The following is an 18,248-nucleotide window of genomic DNA, read 5'->3' on the forward strand; positions in this document are numbered from 1 at the left end:
ATTCTCAAATTTGATTTTATAATTTCACAACATACGATAATCCTTAAGCATTATCCAATTTTACTTGCATGTTTTATATTTTATATAAATGCTATTACACCCTATACGACATTCTGCAACTTTTATTTTTTATGCTTAATACAGCTTGTGGGATTTCTTCATGTTGCTATACGTAGCTCCACTTTATTAACTTTCCACAGCTCTATAGCTGTGTATTATAAGAATATGCTACTGCTTAGAGATTCTTCTGAGGATGATATTAAAGCTAACTTACTATTTGGGTAAGACAACTTTACAAGTATTTCTCTCTACCCTTGGGCACACATGAGAGGATCCCTCGTGTTCTTCTGCCATGGTCCACATAGCAGCAGAGTTAGTATCATTTGGGAGCTACTGTAGCACAAAATAAGCTTTTAATCTTTGATGAAGTTTTGCTCTTTCCATTTATACCTGATCTAGCTTTGTTCTTCTGAGTTGCGTGCGTGTGTGTGTGTGTGTGTGATAAATGACAGGAATCTTGCATTTTTTCTCCCATTGGGATAAATTATCCAGCACTCACTGGTCAGCACAGCCATCTTTGCCATATAGTAAACCACTCCATCCATGTATGGTTCTTTTTATGAAGCATATCGCCATTGAGGTTTGGAACTGCTTTATAGGATTGTAATTGAGTTTTGAACATCAATCTTATTCCAACAAGCTTATCACACTCATACTAATGCTCAAAGTATGGACATTCTCTTATGTGTAACTCTTCCAACACCAATCAGCTCAACTAGCTTAGTTTTTACCTTCATTAAACTTACATATGCACATGGTTTCAGAGGCAAATAGTTCTATACGTTCTACATATGAAGATTAGAGTCTCCCTACCTCCCACTATTCTCTATCTCCCAGAGGCATCCATTTTATAGTCTTTTAATTGATTATTTTGCATGTCATTCCTGTGCAGGGGCCATGCTAACCCTCTCTGTACCATTCCAATTTTAGTATATGTGCTGCCAAAGCGAGCACTTACTTGGTTATTTTTAACTGCTTCTCCTAGAGATGATAGCCAGAACTCAGATAGCATGCTTATATTGCCACTTCTTGACTTCTCACCCGTCGGAAATATTCACTGACTTCCCACTATGGATGATTGGGATACAATGCTCTGTCACTCCTGACCCACCCACGTATGCACATCTTTACCCCATCAACATAATATTTTAATGTTGGATAACATCATAGTCAGTGTCCTCATTATAATGATATTGGATTTTATAGCTCAATCGTGTAACACCCCTAGCTTTTGTGCGTGTCCACCTGCTTATGTGTATTTTGTGTAACCACCACCATATTCAGGGTACAAACAGTTCTGTGGCCACAGAGGTTACCCTTGTGCTACTCTTTCTTAGAGACAGTCAGCTCCATCACACCAACCTCTTGCACATGCCAATCTGTTCTCTATAATGTCAAGAATGTTGTGTCAGTGGAGTCACACAGTATGTGACATCATGAGATTGATTTTGTTCACACAATGTAATGCCTTTGGAAACTTACAAGCTGTGCACATGAAAATAAATTATTCCTTTTTATTGCTGAGTAGTATTTCCTCGTAGAAATGTAGCACACTTGGTTCCACCATTCACTTATCACTGGATATTTTACTTGTTACCAGCTTTTTACCATTACAAAGAAGGCTTCTGTAGACATTCACACACAGGTTTTTGTGAGGCTGTAGTCTTCATATCCATCAGATAAATGCCTGGGAATGTGATTTTGAGGACAGCGAAACCCACTTCCTCTCCTGAAAGAAAAGAAATGATGCAAACACATGCAACTTCTTCTTTTTTATAGACTTTTTATAGATTGTTTGTTATAGATTGTTTTATAGATTGTTTTTTCTAGACAAAAAGTTATCTCTACACCCACTTGGGGCCCAAAAACACAACCCTGAATCAAGAGTTACTAACTCCACCAATAAGCCAGTGAGGTGCCCCAAGCACAACCCTTTCTGAGGTCCACAGTGCACTGTGCATTGAGGTGAAGTTTTACCAGTTCCATCAATAAAGGGTTACAATAGGGAGTCAGTTGTGGAGCAGACCTCATTTGATCCCCAAGTTTTTCAGGTCCTGTCAAACCCATTCCTTCCTCCAGTACAGTAGCTCTTGGTGGAGGAAGGTACCGAATGAGGGCACAAGCTAGCCACCCCCAAGTGTCATAGGCTCAGGAGTTTAGGACAAGCCCCCAACCACAGATTCTTCTTGGCTTGGAGATTCTAAGTGAAGAATCACCTGGAAGACCTCCAGATGGGGGGAGGGGCCCAGTGCAAAGCGCAGAGGCCCCAGGTTGGCAGGAACCATTGTTTCTGCTAGAACTGTCCACTCCCTCTGAAACATAAGAAAAGGCCTCTTCCTACATTTCCTCCTCACCATGTAAGGTCTTCTGTACATGACTTCTGTTTCACAATGCAGAAGCAGATTGCTGCCTCACAGCTATGTCACTGCATCAGAGATGCTTCCCTTATATCACATGAGGGGTGGGTATTTCTTTTCTACAGAACAGAGGCTCATTTTCCCCAGCACACACGTTTGCACAGAGCAGGGTCCTCTGGCCTCCACAATGTCAGCTCCTGCCTCTGAACCCAGCCCCCCTCCCTACCTGCTGCTGGCTCTGCTGTTGGGACTCACAGGTGAGCATTCCCTTGGGGGAGACTCCCCTTTCCCTGACTCCTCAACCTCTCCTTGCCCGTGGACACTGAAGGCCTCCAGGTAAGCAGAGATGTGCTACCTAGGTCTGCCAAAGAAGGCCAAGGACTGGGTATCATCTGAGAGCATGACATTAGGGATCTGAGCATTTCCTCTATGAATCCATCACCTGCAGCTGGTTACCAGAGGTGTCCAAACAGTTGATGGGTAACAATGGGTAACAATGGGTAACAATGACAATGTTGCGTGTGTTCGTTGATCTAATCCTCACAATGCCCTGCCTGGTAGCTCAGACTGTCCTGATCACAGATGGGGAACCTGAGGCAGGAAGAGCAGCAGGCCCAATATCACTTACTTAAGTCAGAGTGGCCCAGCTGGGATTCATGTCCAGGCCACCCAGCTGCACAGATCATTCTGTTAACCATGTTATGCTCCTTCATTTTCAGTGGAGGCTAATTGCAGAAACATCAGAAAACACAGAGAGGCAGACAGAAGAAGAGCCATCACTTACCACCCTCAGGGGTCTCTAGAGTTCCAGTTCTGCTCTGTGAACTCAGAAACTTTTATGAATGATGTGCTGGACGTTTCCTATGTGTCAAATTTTTTACTGAATTTTAACATGTTTTATAATTTCATTTATTCCTCAAAATGAACTCTATACTAACATGCTAGGCCACACATTATATATATGCGGGAATGCACTTGTGTGTGTGTGTGTGTGTGTGTGTGAGAATGCACTTGTGTGTGTGTCTTCACGTGTGTACATGTATAGGTGGGTGTGAAAAAGCTGCATACACAAACTTGCTCACGCACATGGAGTTTTTTCTTTCCTTTTTAAATTTAAAATCAAAATATAACATATAGTGTATTGTTAGTTGAAGAGGTACAGGTTAATGATTCATCAGTTGCATATAACACCTTGCGCCCATCACATCACGTGCCCTCCTTAATGCCTATGACCCCATCCTCCCCACCCCTCTCCAGCAACCCTCAGTTTGCTTCCTAGGGTTAAGGGTCTCTTGTGGTTTCTCTCTCTCCCTCTGATTTTGTCTTATATTATTTTTCCCTCCCTTCCCCTATGATCCTCTGTTGTTAGTTAAATTCCACATATGAGTTAGGTCATATGATAATTGTCTTTCTCTGATTGACTAATTTCACTTAACATAATACCTTCTTGTTCAACCCACATATTTGCAAATGGCAAGATTTCAGTTCTTTGATGGCTGAGTAATATTCCACTGTATATATATCCTATATCTTCCTTATCCATTCATCCATCCATGGACATCTGGGCTCTTTCCATAGTTTGACTATTGTGGACATTGTGCTATGAACTTTGGGGGGCAGGTGCCCCTTCAAATCACTATGTCTGTATCCTTTGGATAAATACCTAATAGTGTAATTGCTGGGTTGTAGGGTAGCTCTATTTTCAACTTCTTGAGGAGCCTCCATACTGTTTCCCAGAGTGGCTGCACCAGCTTGCATTCTCACTAACAGTATAAGAGGCTTCTCCTTTCTCTGCATCCCTGCCAACACCTTTCATTTCTTGACCTGTGAATTTTAGCCATTCTGACTGCCATGAGGTGGTATGTCATTGTGGTTTTGATTTGCACTTCCTTGATGTGGAGTACTGCTGAGCATTTATTCATATGTCTGTTGGCCATTTGTTTGTCTTCTTTGGAGAAATGTCTGTTCATGTCTTCTGCCCATTTCTTGACTGGATTATTTGTGTTTTGGCTGTTGAGTTTGATAAGTTCTTTATAGATTTTGGATACTAGACCTTTATCTGATAAGGCATTTATAAATATCTTCTCCCATTCTGTAAGCTGTCTTTGATTTTTATTAAGTGTTTCATTTGCTGTGCATAAGCTTTTTATCTTGAGGAATTCCCAGTAGTTCATTTTTGCTTTTGTTTCCCTTGCCTTTGGAGGTGTGTCTAGCCGGAAACTGCTGCAACCAAGGTCAAAGAGATTGCTGCCTCTATTCTCCTCTAGGATTTGGATGGATTCCTGCCCACATTAGGTCTTTCATCCATTTTGAGTTTTTTCTTCTGTATGTGTAAGAAAATGGTCTAGCTTAATTCTTCAGTATGTGGCTGTCCAATTTTCTAACACAATTTGCTGAAAAGAATTTTTTCCATGGGATATTTTTTTCTGTCATTAGTTAAAAGATTAAAATATCAAAGATTAGTTGACCATAGAGTTGAGGGTCCACTTGTGGGATCTCTCTTCAGTTCTATTCATGTATGTGTCTATTTTTCTGCCAATACCATACTGTCTTACTGATCACAACTTTGTAATACAGCTTGAAGTTCAAAATTGTGATACCACCAGCTTTGGTTTTCTTTTTTCAACATCCTTTGGCTTTTCAGGGTCTTTTCTGATTCCATACAAATTTTAGCTCTGTGGTAAATTCTGATGATATTTTGATAAGGATTGCATTGAATATGTAGATTGCTTTGGGTAGCAGATATTTTGACAATATTGGTTCTTCCCATCCATGACACAGGAAATTTTTCCAATTTTTTGTGTCTTCCTCAATTTCTTTTATAAGTGTTCTACAGTTTTCAGAGTACAGATCCTTTACCTCTTTGGTTAGGTTTATTCCTAGGTATCTTATAGCTTTTGTTGCAGCTGTAAGTGGGATCAACTCCTGAATTTTTCTTTCTTCTGTCTCATTGTTATGTACAGAAATGCAACTGACTTGTGTGCATTGATTTTATTTCCTGCTGCTTGCTGAATTCCTACATGAGTTCCAGCAGCTTTTGGTGAAGTCTTTTGGGTTCTCCACATAGAGTATCATGGCATCTGCCAAGAGTGAAATTAGATTCTTTACCAATTTGGATGCCTCATATTTCTTTTTGTTGTCTGAATGCTGAGGCAGGACTTCCAATACTATGTGGGACATCAGTGGTGGAAGTAGACATCTCTGTGGTGTTCCTGCCCTTATGGGAAGAGTTCTCACTTTTTCCCCCATTGAGGATGATACAGGAGTGGGCTTTTCACGTATGGCTTTCACAAAATTGAGGTATGTCCCCTCAATCCCTACACTGCAGACAGTTTTAATCAGGAAAGGATACGGTAGTTTGTCAAATGCTTTTTCTGCATCTATTGAGAGGATCATATGGTTCTTGTCCTTTCTTTTTCCAAAAAACTTCATTTATTTATTTGAGGAAGAGAGAAGAAGCAGAGGGAGTGGCAGAGAGAGAGGGAAAAGCAGGCTCCCCGCTGAGCAGGGAGCCTGACATAGTCTCAATCTCAGGACCCCAAGGTCATGACCTAAGCTTAAGACAGACACTTAACCAACTGAGCCACCCAGGTGCTCCAGTTCTTGCCCTTTCTTTTGTTAATATGGTGAATCACATTGATTGACTTGCAGATGTTGAACCACCCTAGCAGCTCTGGAATAAATCCCACTTGGTCAGGATGAATAATCGTTTTAATGTACTGTTGGATCCTATTAGTTAGTATCTTGGTGAGAAGTTTGGCATCCCTGTTCATCAGGGATTACTGGTCTGTAATTCTTCTTTTTGGTTGGGGTTTTTGTCTGGTTTTGGGATCAAGGTAATGCTGGCCTCATAGAACGAGTTTGGAGGTTTTCCTTCCATTTCTATTTTTTTAAACGGTTTCAGGAGAATAGCTATTCAATCTTCTCTAAATATTATGTAGAATTCTGCTGGGAGGCCATGGGGTCTTGAACTCTTGATTGTTGGGAGATTTTTAATTACTGCTATAATTTCTTTCCTGGTTATGAGTCTGTTCAATTTTTCTATTTCTTCCTGTTTCAGTTTTGGTAGTTTACATGTTTCTAGGAACTCATCCATTTCTTCCAGATTGCCTGATTTGCTGGCATAAAATTGCTCATAATATATTCTTATAATTGTTTGTCTCTCTTCAGTGTGGGCTGTGATCTCTCCCCTGTCATATGATTTTCGATATCTGGTTGCTTTCTCGTTTCTTTTTGGTAAGTTTGGCCAGGAGTTTATCAATCCTATGAATTCTTTCAAAGAATCATGTCCTAGTTTCATTGATCTGTTCTACTGTTCTTTTGGTTTCTATTTCATTGAGTTCTGCTCTAATCTCTATTAATTCTCTTCTCCTGCTGGGCTTAGGTTTTCTTTACTGTTCTTTTTCTGGCTCCTTTAGATGTAAGGTTGTGTTGTGTATTTGAGACTTTCTTTTTCATGATTTTGTTTATTTATTTTTGAGAGACACAGAGAGAGAGAGAGAGAGAGAGAGAGAGAGAGGCAGAGACACAGGCAGAAGGAGAAGCAGGCTCCATGCAGGGAGCACGATGTGGGACTCGATCCCGGGTGTCCAGGATCAGGCCCCGGGCTGAAGGCAGCACTAAACTGCTGGGCCACCTGGGCTGCCCCTATATTTGAGACTTCAATGTTTCTTCAGAAAGGTCTGTAATACTATATACACCCACTTAACACCATCTTTGCTGCATCCCAATGATTCTGAACTCTTGTGTTTTCATTTTCATTTGTTTCCTTGAATAAAAGAAAAATTCTTCTGTAATTTCCTCGTTGACCCATTCATTCTTTAGTAGGATGCCCTTTAACCTCCATGTATTTGTGTTCCTTCCAAATTTTCTCTTGTGATTTAATTCAAGTTTTAAAGCATTGTGGTCTGAAAATATGCAAAGGATGATCCCAATCTTTTGGTACCATTTGAGACGTGATTGTGACTCATTATGTGATGATTTCTGGAGAATGTTCCATGTGTACTCGAGAAAAATGTGTATTCTGTTCATGTAGGAGGAAATGCTCTGAATACATCTGTAAAGTCCATCTGGTCTATCATTCAAAGCCCTTGTTTTCTTGTTGACCTTCTGCTTAGATGATTTGTCTATTGCAATGAGTGTGGTGTTAAAGTTCCCTAGTATTATTATATTATCATCAATGTGTTTCCTTAATTTTGTTATTAACTGGTTTATATAATTAGCTGCTCCCACAGAGAGGCATAATATTTACAATCTTCTTGTTGGGCAGACCTTTTAATTGTCTTACAGTGTCCTGCATCATCTCTTATTACACTCTTTGTTTTAAAATCTAGCTTTTCTGGCATAAGGATTGCTACCCCATCTTTCTATTGATGTGCATTAGCATGATAAATGGTCCTCCACCCTGTCATTTTCAATCTGGAGGTGTCTTTGAGTCTAAAATGAGTCTCTTGCAGACACAATATCAATGGGTTTTGCTTTTCATCCAATATGACACCCTGTGCCTTTTGATTGGGGTTTTTAGCCCATTTACATTCACAGTAATCATTGAAAGATAGGAATTGAATTCCATTGTATTACCTGTAAAGTCCCTGTTTTTATAGATTGTCTATGTTCCTTTCTAGTCTATGTTACTTTTGGGCTCTCTCTTTGCTCCAAGGCTCCTATTTAATAGTTCTTGCAGTACTGGTTTAGTGTTCACAAATTCCTTTAGTTTCTGTTTGTCCTAGAATTTCTTTATCACTCCTTCTATTTTGATTGACAGCCTTGCTGGGTAAAGTATTCCTGGCCGCATATTTTTCTCATTGAGCATCTTGAATATATCATGCCTGTCTTTCTGTCCTGCCAGGTCTCTATGGACAGCTCTGCAGCTAGCCTTATGTTTCTACCCTTGTAGGTTCCAGACTTCTTGTTCTGAGCTGTTTTCAGGGTTTTCTCTTGGTCTCTGAGATTTGCAAGTTTCACTATTAAATGTCGAGGTGTTGACATATTTTTATTGAGGTGTTGACATATTTTTATTGATTTAGAAAAGGAGTTCCCTGTGCCTCCTAGACTTGTATGCCTGTTTCCTTCTCCAGATTAGGTAAGTTCTCAACTATGATTTGTTCAATTAAATCTGCATCTCTCTCTCCATATCTGTCTCTGTTGTGTCTCTCTCCTCCACCTCTGCAACCTTAGTATTCTAGTATTATTTTGCTTTATGATATCACTGATCTCCCTTTGTGATTCCATAGTTTTTCTCTTTTTCACACTGCCTTTTTCTCTCTTTCACAGTTGCCTTTTGCCTTCTATATTCTAATTCTCTTTTGCTTCATTTATCCTAACACTTAGAGCCTCCATTTTTGGCCACATCTCAATAATAGCTTTTTCTATTTCAGCCTAATTATATTTTAGTTCTTTTATCTCTCCAGTAAGAGATTCTCTAGCAGAGAACATTTCTTTTCTAGCCAGGCTTGTATCTTTATACTCATTGTTCTGAATTCTAGTGCTGACATCCTACTTATATCCACGTTGCTTTAATCCCTAGCAGTCCGTACTGCCTCTCTATTGGAATGAGTTTCTCTGTCTCGTCATTACATCCAGAAAGAATAGAAGAAAGAGAGAGAAAATTAAAAAATAGCAACCACACCAGAAAAATACAAACAAAACAAATCAAAGGAATATAGAAACAAAAGAAAGAGAGAGAACACTCTGTGTTCACCCAGCCTGTTACCGAGTGTTTTTATCTCAGGACACAACACTGTTTGGAGTCTCTAAATTTTAGGGGCTGCTCTGGCATGCACCCACGTGGTTCCTCCTGGAGAGGGAACGGGGTCGCCTGGGGTTTTTCAGTTTCCTGGGCCCCTGCTTAGAGAGTGGTCACCGAACATGCCACCGTTCATGGTTTACGGCAACACCTAGCTGAAAGCCCACTCTGAGCATGCTGATGCAACAGGCTTCCCCACTCCAATGCCTGCGAACTCTGCTGCCTTCCCTGTTATTCCTGTGATCCTGGGGATCCTGACGTCCCAGTCCCACCTGGGGTTCAGCCCCACTTGGCTACCTGAGCCTTTCAGACAGGAATGTCTCCCACTGTAACAGACTTATAAAAGTTCCAAATTTTTACTCCACTGCTATATCTCGTTCTGGTACCTGCCTTACAGATGCTTCCTCTCTCTGTGGTTTATCTTCTGATATAGCGCCCTGTACTCACAACTCTGCACCTCCTACCTTGCAAAAAGCGGTCACTATTCTATTTGTAGAATTGCGGAAATTCAATTCTCAGATCTCCAGTTGATTTCACATGAGTTCAGATTGATTTGATAACTATCTAGATGAATTCCAGGAACCAACAAAATTAGGGTCCCCTCTCCTTCTGTCGTCCTACCTCTGTAGAGGTCCACACATGGGATTTTTTGAAAACATTTTGCTTTTTTTTTTTCATAACATGTCCAGTCTCCATAAAATGAACACTGAACAGATATTTGGATCCTTGTCTCTCAGCTACTCACTCTCTTTTGAATTCTCTAAACCTATTGCTCACCCTCCACTAAGTTCTTAAGTAAAGCAAGTTTCTCTCTTGACAAAATGACTAGAACTTTGTGCATTACTACTCTGGAGATCCCCCTTCATGTAGGATCTGGGTGGGAAGAGGGGAAAGAAGGATAAAACATTGTGGAGCCTACTGACTGTATGATCTGCATCTCTAATTAAATCTTATCTTCGTCCCAATCCCAATTATCTGATGTTGGGTGATGCCTCCATGTCAGGAAATCTCATGAGGAATAAGTGTCCAATTTCTTGAACACTCACCATGTACGACACACACCTGGAAATACCTACATCTCTTATGTCACGTTACCTTAGTATCCAAGCTAGACATTCTTGTCACTTCTATCTTACAGATAAGAAGAGGAGGCAGGCAAAGGTCCAAATCCCTCAATGGTACATGGGAGGGGTATGAGTGATTTTAGGCAATCTGATGCTAAATCTCATGGGCCTAGGCATTGATCTTCTCAAAGCCTACAGCCCCACTGCCATCCCATGAGATTCCTGTAGATCTGCCAAACAGTGTGGGAAGGGTGGAGTGTGGAGAAAAGCATTTGTGGTTTGCTTCTCTCAGACTCTTCTGTTTCCTGGGTATATGCAAATAGTTGTTTCTCCCAAGCCATGCATGTGGGAAACTCAGATTCTGATGTAACTCCCTGAGAAATTCTCCAATGAAGATAGACCTCAGGGTCTCAGAACATGGTCACATTGCACTCTTCACACATTGCACAAATATTTACTATACACATACTAAGCAACAAGGAGTATTACACGAACATAGGGCACACTGGTGAATAGAAGAGACAAAGTAGTAGCACTCATGGAATGTATGTCATAATGGAGGAAAGGACAGGAAACAATAGACATAACAAATCGGAAACGACATTGCATTCAGCAACTTTTGAGTATTAAGGGAAAAAAACATGACAGATCATCTGGATAAGACAATGAGAGAATCTTCATGGTGGGATGTATTTACACAGGTGCCTGAGTGGCCATCGTGAGAAGGGAGATAGAGCACAGATTATAAGAAGGTTGGCCATGATTTTCTGGGGGAAGAGCCTTGCTGAACAGCATGGGAACAGCATGAGAGTAAAATCCTCTGGCTCTATTCAAGGACTTGGGCATTGACTCTGACTGAAATGGTTGCCATTACAAGGTTTGGAAGAATAAGTGACGCGATCCCATATGAGTTCTAAATTATTCTAGTATTTGGTGTAGAATGACCACCTTGGCGCATAGACAGAAGCAACTAGAGCATTCAAGAGCTCATTGTGTTCAGGCAAATGAGGAAAAGTCTTGAGCAAGCTAGCAGCCAAGAGAAAGGGGAAAGAGGTCAGATGGTGGTCCATGCAGAAGGAGAGGTCAGGATTTCCTGATATGTAGGATTTGGGGTGGGAAAGAAAAGCTCCAAGGCCTTGGGACTTGAGCGTCTGGGAAATGTGCAAGAATGTGGAGGCAATTGAGGAGTTCAGTTTGGGAAATATTAACTGTGATAGGTTGATTTCTATCTAAGGAAAATGTCAAGAGGCTGGTTGGACACACAAATCTGGAGTCAGGAGCAAGGTCTGGGCTAGAGGTAGAAATGTGAACTTTATAGATACGAAATGACAGATTTTCACCTTTCACTGGGTCCTCTTGAACCTTGACCCTCGCAATCTTCTTCCCTCTCTCCTCCAATATTCTCTCCATTTTACCATCCAACACACATTTCTATTTCTTCCCCTTTTTATCTTAGCAGTTCAGTTTCCTGACCCCAATCTTCTTCTCCAGACTTACAAACCACACCACCTGAAGTTCTTAGCAGGCCCGCAACCTGCCTGTTACAGCATGTGCCCCCCTGAGGAGGCATGTTTGCTTGCAAACTGCTAAGTGCATGGGTTTTACCAGTTCCCACTCAGCAAGGGTGAATGACAATGTTCTCGCTGAGGAGTAACCAAGAAATAGAAAAGAACCCTGGGTGTATGTGTGGTGCCACAGCAGCTGCTCCTCTGATTTATGTCTCTGCCTGGTTTTTAGGACACTTCAAGGAAGAAGGAGTGATTTTGTATTTCTTGATGACTCCAGAGACTGGCTGGTCACTGAGACCGGAAATCCACCTGCAAAGTCTTGCAGCTGCAATTAAAGGATTGCCTGAGGGTGACTCAGATCCCTTCAACACATAGTTCATTGTCCAGATATAGCCAGCCATCCATAATTCTTTTCAGAACATGAGTTTGAAGCCTGCTATTTCCCCTGCTTTGTGGCTCCCATGGTTCTATCTCCCCCTTGAAGGGCAGGTTTCTCAAATCTACCAGCCTTTGGAACGATATCTTTTCTCTTTTTCCACCAACCATTTATTTCTAGTACAAAGCTTTACATGAGGTGATTACCTTCTGTGAGCATACAATTCTTACTGTGCTAAAATACGTGTACCATAAAATCTACTGTTTCAGCCATTCTTAAGGATACAATTCAGTGGCTTAAGTGCATTCACAATATTGTGAAAGCAGCACCACTGTACATTTCAGGAACTCTTTCAACATCGCAAGCAGACACTCCCCATCCATTGAACAATAATTCCTCATTTCTTCTTCTGCTACAACTACTAGGAACGTCTATTTTACTTTTTTGTATGTATGAATTTGTCTTTCCTCAATATTTCATGTCACTGGAATCACATATCTGTCCTTTTGTATATGGCTTATCACTTTACAATAGTATTTTTTAGGTTCACCCATAGAGTATATCAAAATGTCATTGTTTATCAAGGCTGAGTAATATTCCATCGAATATATCTACATTAACATTTTGTTTCTCCTTCATCACTTGATGGAAATGAATTTTTTCTACTAACCTTCAATTATTAAGAATAATGCTGGTATGAACATTGATGTCCTGACTACATACTTATAATTTAGTGGATATTTACCTAAGAGTTGAATTGTTTGGTCATATGGTAAATTATGTATTTTAAATTTGAAGAACACCATTGTTTCTACTGTGGCTGCACCATTTTATATTCCTACCAATGACGTACGAGAGTTTCAATTTCCCCACAGCTTAGTCAACCCGTATTTTCTGATTTCTTATTGTATTGTATTGTTTTGTTTTTGATAAAAGCCAGCCATTCTAAGGAATGAAGAGATATCTCACTGTGGTTTTGATTTTCATTTTTCCAATGACTGGTGATCTTCAACATCTTGTCATGTGCTTTCTCACCTTTTGAATACCTTCTTTGGAGAAATGTCTATTCTAGTCTTTGGTTCATTTTTTTTAACCGGGCATTTTGTTATTTGGTTGTTCAATTATAGTTTTTTATAATGCTGGTTATTAATCCATTGTGAGAAATATGCTTTGCAAAATGTGAGTTAACTTTCTCCTATTCTCTGAGTTATTTTGTCACTTTTGATATTGTCTTCTGCTGTGCAAAGTTTTTAAATTTGGTGAAGTCCAATTCATATATTCTTTTTTTCTTATGTGTGCTTTTGAGGTCATGCTCTAGAAATCACTTCCAAATCCAATTTCATGAGTTTTGCCTATAGTTTTTCCTCAGATGTTTATGGTTTTATCTCTTACACTTAAGTCCTTTCAACTAATTTGAGTTCATTTTTCTATGTAGAGCAAGGTAAGGGTTCAATTTTATTCTTCACATTAGATATCTTTTTTCCTAGAACCCAATGTTGAAAGGGTTGTTCTTTCCTCTATTGAATAGCCTTGGCACTCTTGTTGAAAATCATTGGACCTTACATGTGAGGGTTTGTTAGGGTCTCTATTATATTCCATTGTTGTATATCTGTATTCTATTCTCAGTATCACAGTACCATGATTATTACAGCTTGTAATAGATTTTCAAATAAAGAAGTGTGAGTTCCCCAACTATGTTCTTTTCCAGGATTCTTTGGTGATTTGGCGTCCCTTGAGATGAATTTTAGAAGGGGGATTTTCGGTTTGGCAAAAAAAAAAAAAAAAAAAGCCATGTTGATTTTGATAGTGATAGTGTTTGAATCTCAAGATTGCTTTAGGTAATCCTGATGAAGTCTGCCAATCCACCAATGCAGGATGTTTTTCCATTTACTTATGGCTTCTTTCATTTCTTTCAGCAATGTTTTGCATTTTTCAGTGTTTTGTGTCCATGCAAAAATTTACTTCTAAGTATTTTATATTTTTTGATGTTAGTATAAGTGGAATTGTTTGCTGAATTACCTTTTTGAGTTGCTCATCACTAGCATATAGAACGCTCCTGGTTCGTGACTATTGATTTTGTATAACACAAATGAGCTGAATCAATTATTAAGTCTAACAGTTTATGTTTATGTGAGGAATCTTTAGGATTCTACTCATGAAATCAGGTCAGGTACAAAAGACATAGTTTTACCTATTCCTCTACAGTTTAAGTGCTATTTACTTATTTTTCTTGCCTAATTGCATTTCTGGAATCTCCAGTATTGTGTTGATACAAGTGGTGAAAGTAGGCATCTTTGCCATGTTCCTGGTCTTAGAGAAAGCCTTTCAGACTTTCCCCATGAAGAACGATGTCAGCTATGGTTTTGCATGTATTACTTTATCGTTTTATAGAAGTTTCCATCTATTGGTAGTTTACTTGTTTTTATCATGAAAAATCTTTAATTTTGTTGACTGATTTTCCTGCATCAAATGAGATATCATGTTCATGTATTCTTAATTCTGAAATTTGGTCTATTACACTGTCTGATTTTCATGTGTGAATCATCCCTGTATTCCATGAGGAATTTCACTTGGTCATTGTGTATAATTCTTTTAATATGGTGTTGAGCTGGTGTTGCTGATGCTTTGTTGAGCATTGTTCCATCAATATTCAGACAAGATATTGGTGTGCAGTTTTCTTGTAGTTCCTTTGTTGGCTTTGCTATCAGCATAACGCTGCCCTAGGATGAGTCTCAGAAACTAGAAATGACTTAGGAGACTTTTTTTCCTCTTAAATTTTTTGGAATAGTTTGAAGAGGATTAGTGTTAGTTTTGTGTTTGTTTGTTTGTTAATTTTTGGAAAGAGTCTCTCATGAAGCTATATGGTCCTGGGCTTTTCTTTGTTGGGAGATTTTTGATTATCAATTCAGTCCCTTTACTAGTGATATCCTATTCAGAAGCTCTATGTGTTCATGATTCAGTCATAGTAAGTTGAGGGTGTCTCGAATTTGTCCATTTAATCTCGGATATCTGGTTAATTGGTGTACAATGTTTGAGATATTCTTTTAGCATCCCCTTTATTTTTATCGAATGGTTAGTAATATATTCCTCTTATTTCTTACTTTAGGTAGTGAAATCATTTCTCTTTTCTTTGTAGTCAATCTAGTTCAAATTTGTCAACTCTGTTGGTCATTCTGAAAAGGTACTCGAGTTTGTTTATTTTCCCTATTGTTTTTCTATGCACAGTTTTTAAATCTCTAGTCTTCTTTACTTCCTTCATTGCGCTGGCTTCGGGTTTATTTTTCACGTCTTTTTCTAATGTCTTACAATGATAGTTGTTAATAGATTTGTGATCTTGCCTCTCTCTAAATCTAAGCATTACACCTATAAATTTTGGCTGGCACTGCTGTCACCTCAGACCATAGGTTTGGGCATGTTGTGTTTCCATTTTCTCTTTTTTCTTTTTTGTGTGTGTTTCTATTTACATTTATCTCAAGATGTCCTCTAAATCCTCTGTGATTCCTACCTCACCCTTTTGCTTATTAAGAGTGTGTTGTTTCATTTCAATAGATTTGAGAATATTGATTTCCTCTTCTGTTACTGATTTCTAGTTTTATTTTACAAAGAGCTTCATCAGCTCCCTGCTTGAATAGTCCTTCTAGTAAGTTACCTGCTCCCTCAGCCTGTGCTATACAAAAGGTTATCTAACTAACTGGTTTCTATAATTGCCTGGGAAGACATGTGGTCAACGTGGCCTAGCACAGAGGTCCGTATCCTAATACCCAGAACCTGTGAACAGTTTTCTCTAACACAGCCAAGGAGATTTTGCAGAAGTGGTTATGAATCTTGATGTGGGATTATTTTAGATTATCAAAATGGCCCCAACATAGTCACAAGAGTCTTTGTAAGAAGGAGGCAGGAAAGCCAAAGGTAGAAAAGGAGAAGTGGGAATAGAGGCAAGAATTTGATATGTTAGAATATGGGAACTATGAGTAAAGGAATGTGGACAGCTTCTAGAATTTGGAAAAGCAGGGAAGAGATCTCCGGAAGAAAGGCATCATGTCTGACCCTTGGTTTTAGCCCAACAACACTAATTTTGGATTCCTGATCCCAGAATTTTAAGATACTACATTTATACAGTTTTTGGCACTAAATGTTTAATAATTTGTTACAACAGCATTTGGAAACTAATATAATATGATTTCAGAATGGGAAAAAAATCCCAGAGATTTAAAACGTTGTGTTACTTCTCATTTAAACTACCTGTTCCTTGTGTATTGGAGGCTCTGCCATCACTGTCACTCAAGTATCCAGACAAAGGAAGGGACCTCAGCATGGGATTTGCATGTGAAAGAGGAAAGTTGGTCCACAGAGGTTCTTGAAGTTAAATGCACAGCTCAGAAAATACATGTTCCCTTCAGCTCACACACAGTGGTCTAACGAAGTCTCGTGGTCCTGCTGAATGCCAGGGATCAGAAAGTACAAACTTTCATGAGGCTAGAAAGTGGACACCCAGAGACTTTTGGTGAAGTATGATGCTTCCAGAGTGTTGAGGCACTCAGACCTGGTGTGCCACACCACTGTGTCTCTCTGTGCCTTAGTTTCCTCATTTCGGATAGGGTCTCACCTTATAAGCTCATTTTGAGGGCTGCATGCATGTACATGCAACATGCCGAGTCACGTCCCACTCACGGGGTGCACTCAGTCAATGAGCTGTTGTGGATCAACCCTTGAGGAAACATGCAGGATCACATAAGGATGGATAAATGACTGCTTTGTTTCCCCTCCAGGTGTGGCAGGTGAGGCAGAGCTGCAGGTGATCCAGCCTGAGAAGTCAGTGTCTGTCGCGACTGGAGAGACAGCCACTCTGCACTGCACCGTGACCTCCCTGATCCCCGTTGGGAAGGTTGAGTGGTTCAGGGGAAATGGGCCAGGCCGGGAGTTGATCTTCCATTTCAAAGGAGGCCACTTCCCCCGAGTAACAAATGTTTCAGACTCTACAAAGAGGAACAACACGGATTTTTCCATCCACATCAGTAATACCACCCCAGCAGACACGGGAACATACTATTGTGTGAAGTTCCAGAAAGGTAACCCCGATGTGGAGTTGAAGTCTGGACCAGGCACCCTGGTCATCGTGAGTGGTGGGTATGGCATGACATCCTTCTTCCCCTGGTTGTGACAAGTCAATAAGAATGCCCTCCATTGTCTAGGCAACCGCTAAGAATCAGGTGTTGTAGTGGGTGCCCCTGATTTCAGCCCCTTCCACAGATCAGAGAAGTTGAGGTCTAGAGATGTTATGGTATTTGCTCAAAGTGTGCAGTGGGAAAATAGTGGGAAAATCTAGAATCGCAGGCTGAGGGCTCCACAGCTCTTACCTTTTCCAATCCTGACCAGCCCTCTGGTTCCAGGGATAAGGGAATGAAAGTCTGAGTGACTTACCCAGTCACGAGATCTGACCTCAACCCTGGCTCCAGAGAGCACTCCCCTCAATGTATCACTGTTCTCTTTACTCAGCACTTATTGAGCACCTGTTGTGTGCAGGCTCTGCTCTGGGTGCTGGGGAAGCAGCAGGGAACAAAACAGGCAAGAGCTTCTCTCTCATGAAGCTTAAGTTCCCTTCCCTTCCAGTGACAATAAATGCCCCCTTGGCAGAGAGGTGGGTCAATGTCTTTCTTTCAGCTTCAGAAAAATCACAGTGAGAAGAGGCACAGGCTCAATGTTTACTCTGACATCTCACTTTGGAAATGATGCCAGAGTTTGGGCATATGTTGTGAGTCTGTAAAGAAAGCTTCATGCAATTCGAGTTCTAAATCACAAAATAGTGACTTAATCTCCCCACAGCCCCTGGACAGAGACAGGGAAGGTAGCTTCATCCTGATGGTGCAAGTATTACAGAACTTCCCAGTGGCACATCCCCTGAGGACGACTGGGGGGCATCTTCTGGAGGGTGTTTTAGGTCCCTTGAGCAAGAGTTCCTATTCTAGACTCAGTTCTTGGGACCCCACGTCTTCCCTCTGTTGCTGTGGCGTCAGCAAGTCTTGGCAGCCAGAAGGACCCTCCCCATAATTGCTTGCAGTGCAGAAACTCAGAGGAAAAGGAGGATGGTGTCACTGTCGGGCAGGGAAAGTGGGACACTTGCTCAGTTGTGGACAAGAA

The 18,248-nt window shown here is 40.4% G+C and overlaps 1 non-coding gene and 1 pseudogene across 1 annotated transcript; one reads left to right on the forward strand and one right to left on the reverse strand.

Annotated features, from left to right (window-relative positions):
* Window positions 1-907: 907 nt before the first annotated feature.
* LOC119865788 lies at window positions 908-1,014 on the reverse strand. Its single transcript, XR_005378147.1, has one exon. It is a non-coding gene; the product is annotated as a U6 spliceosomal RNA (small nuclear RNA).
* A 1,509-nt stretch (window positions 1,015-2,523) lies between these two features.
* LOC119877467 overlaps window positions 2,524-18,248 on the forward strand; it is a 118,205-nt pseudogene continuing 102,480 nt past the window's right edge.

This window comes from Canis lupus, chromosome 24 (assembly GCF_011100685.1).
Source record: "Canis lupus familiaris isolate Mischka breed German Shepherd chromosome 24, alternate assembly UU_Cfam_GSD_1.0, whole genome shotgun sequence".
NCBI classification, from domain to species: Eukaryota; Metazoa; Chordata; class Mammalia; order Carnivora; family Canidae; genus Canis; species Canis lupus.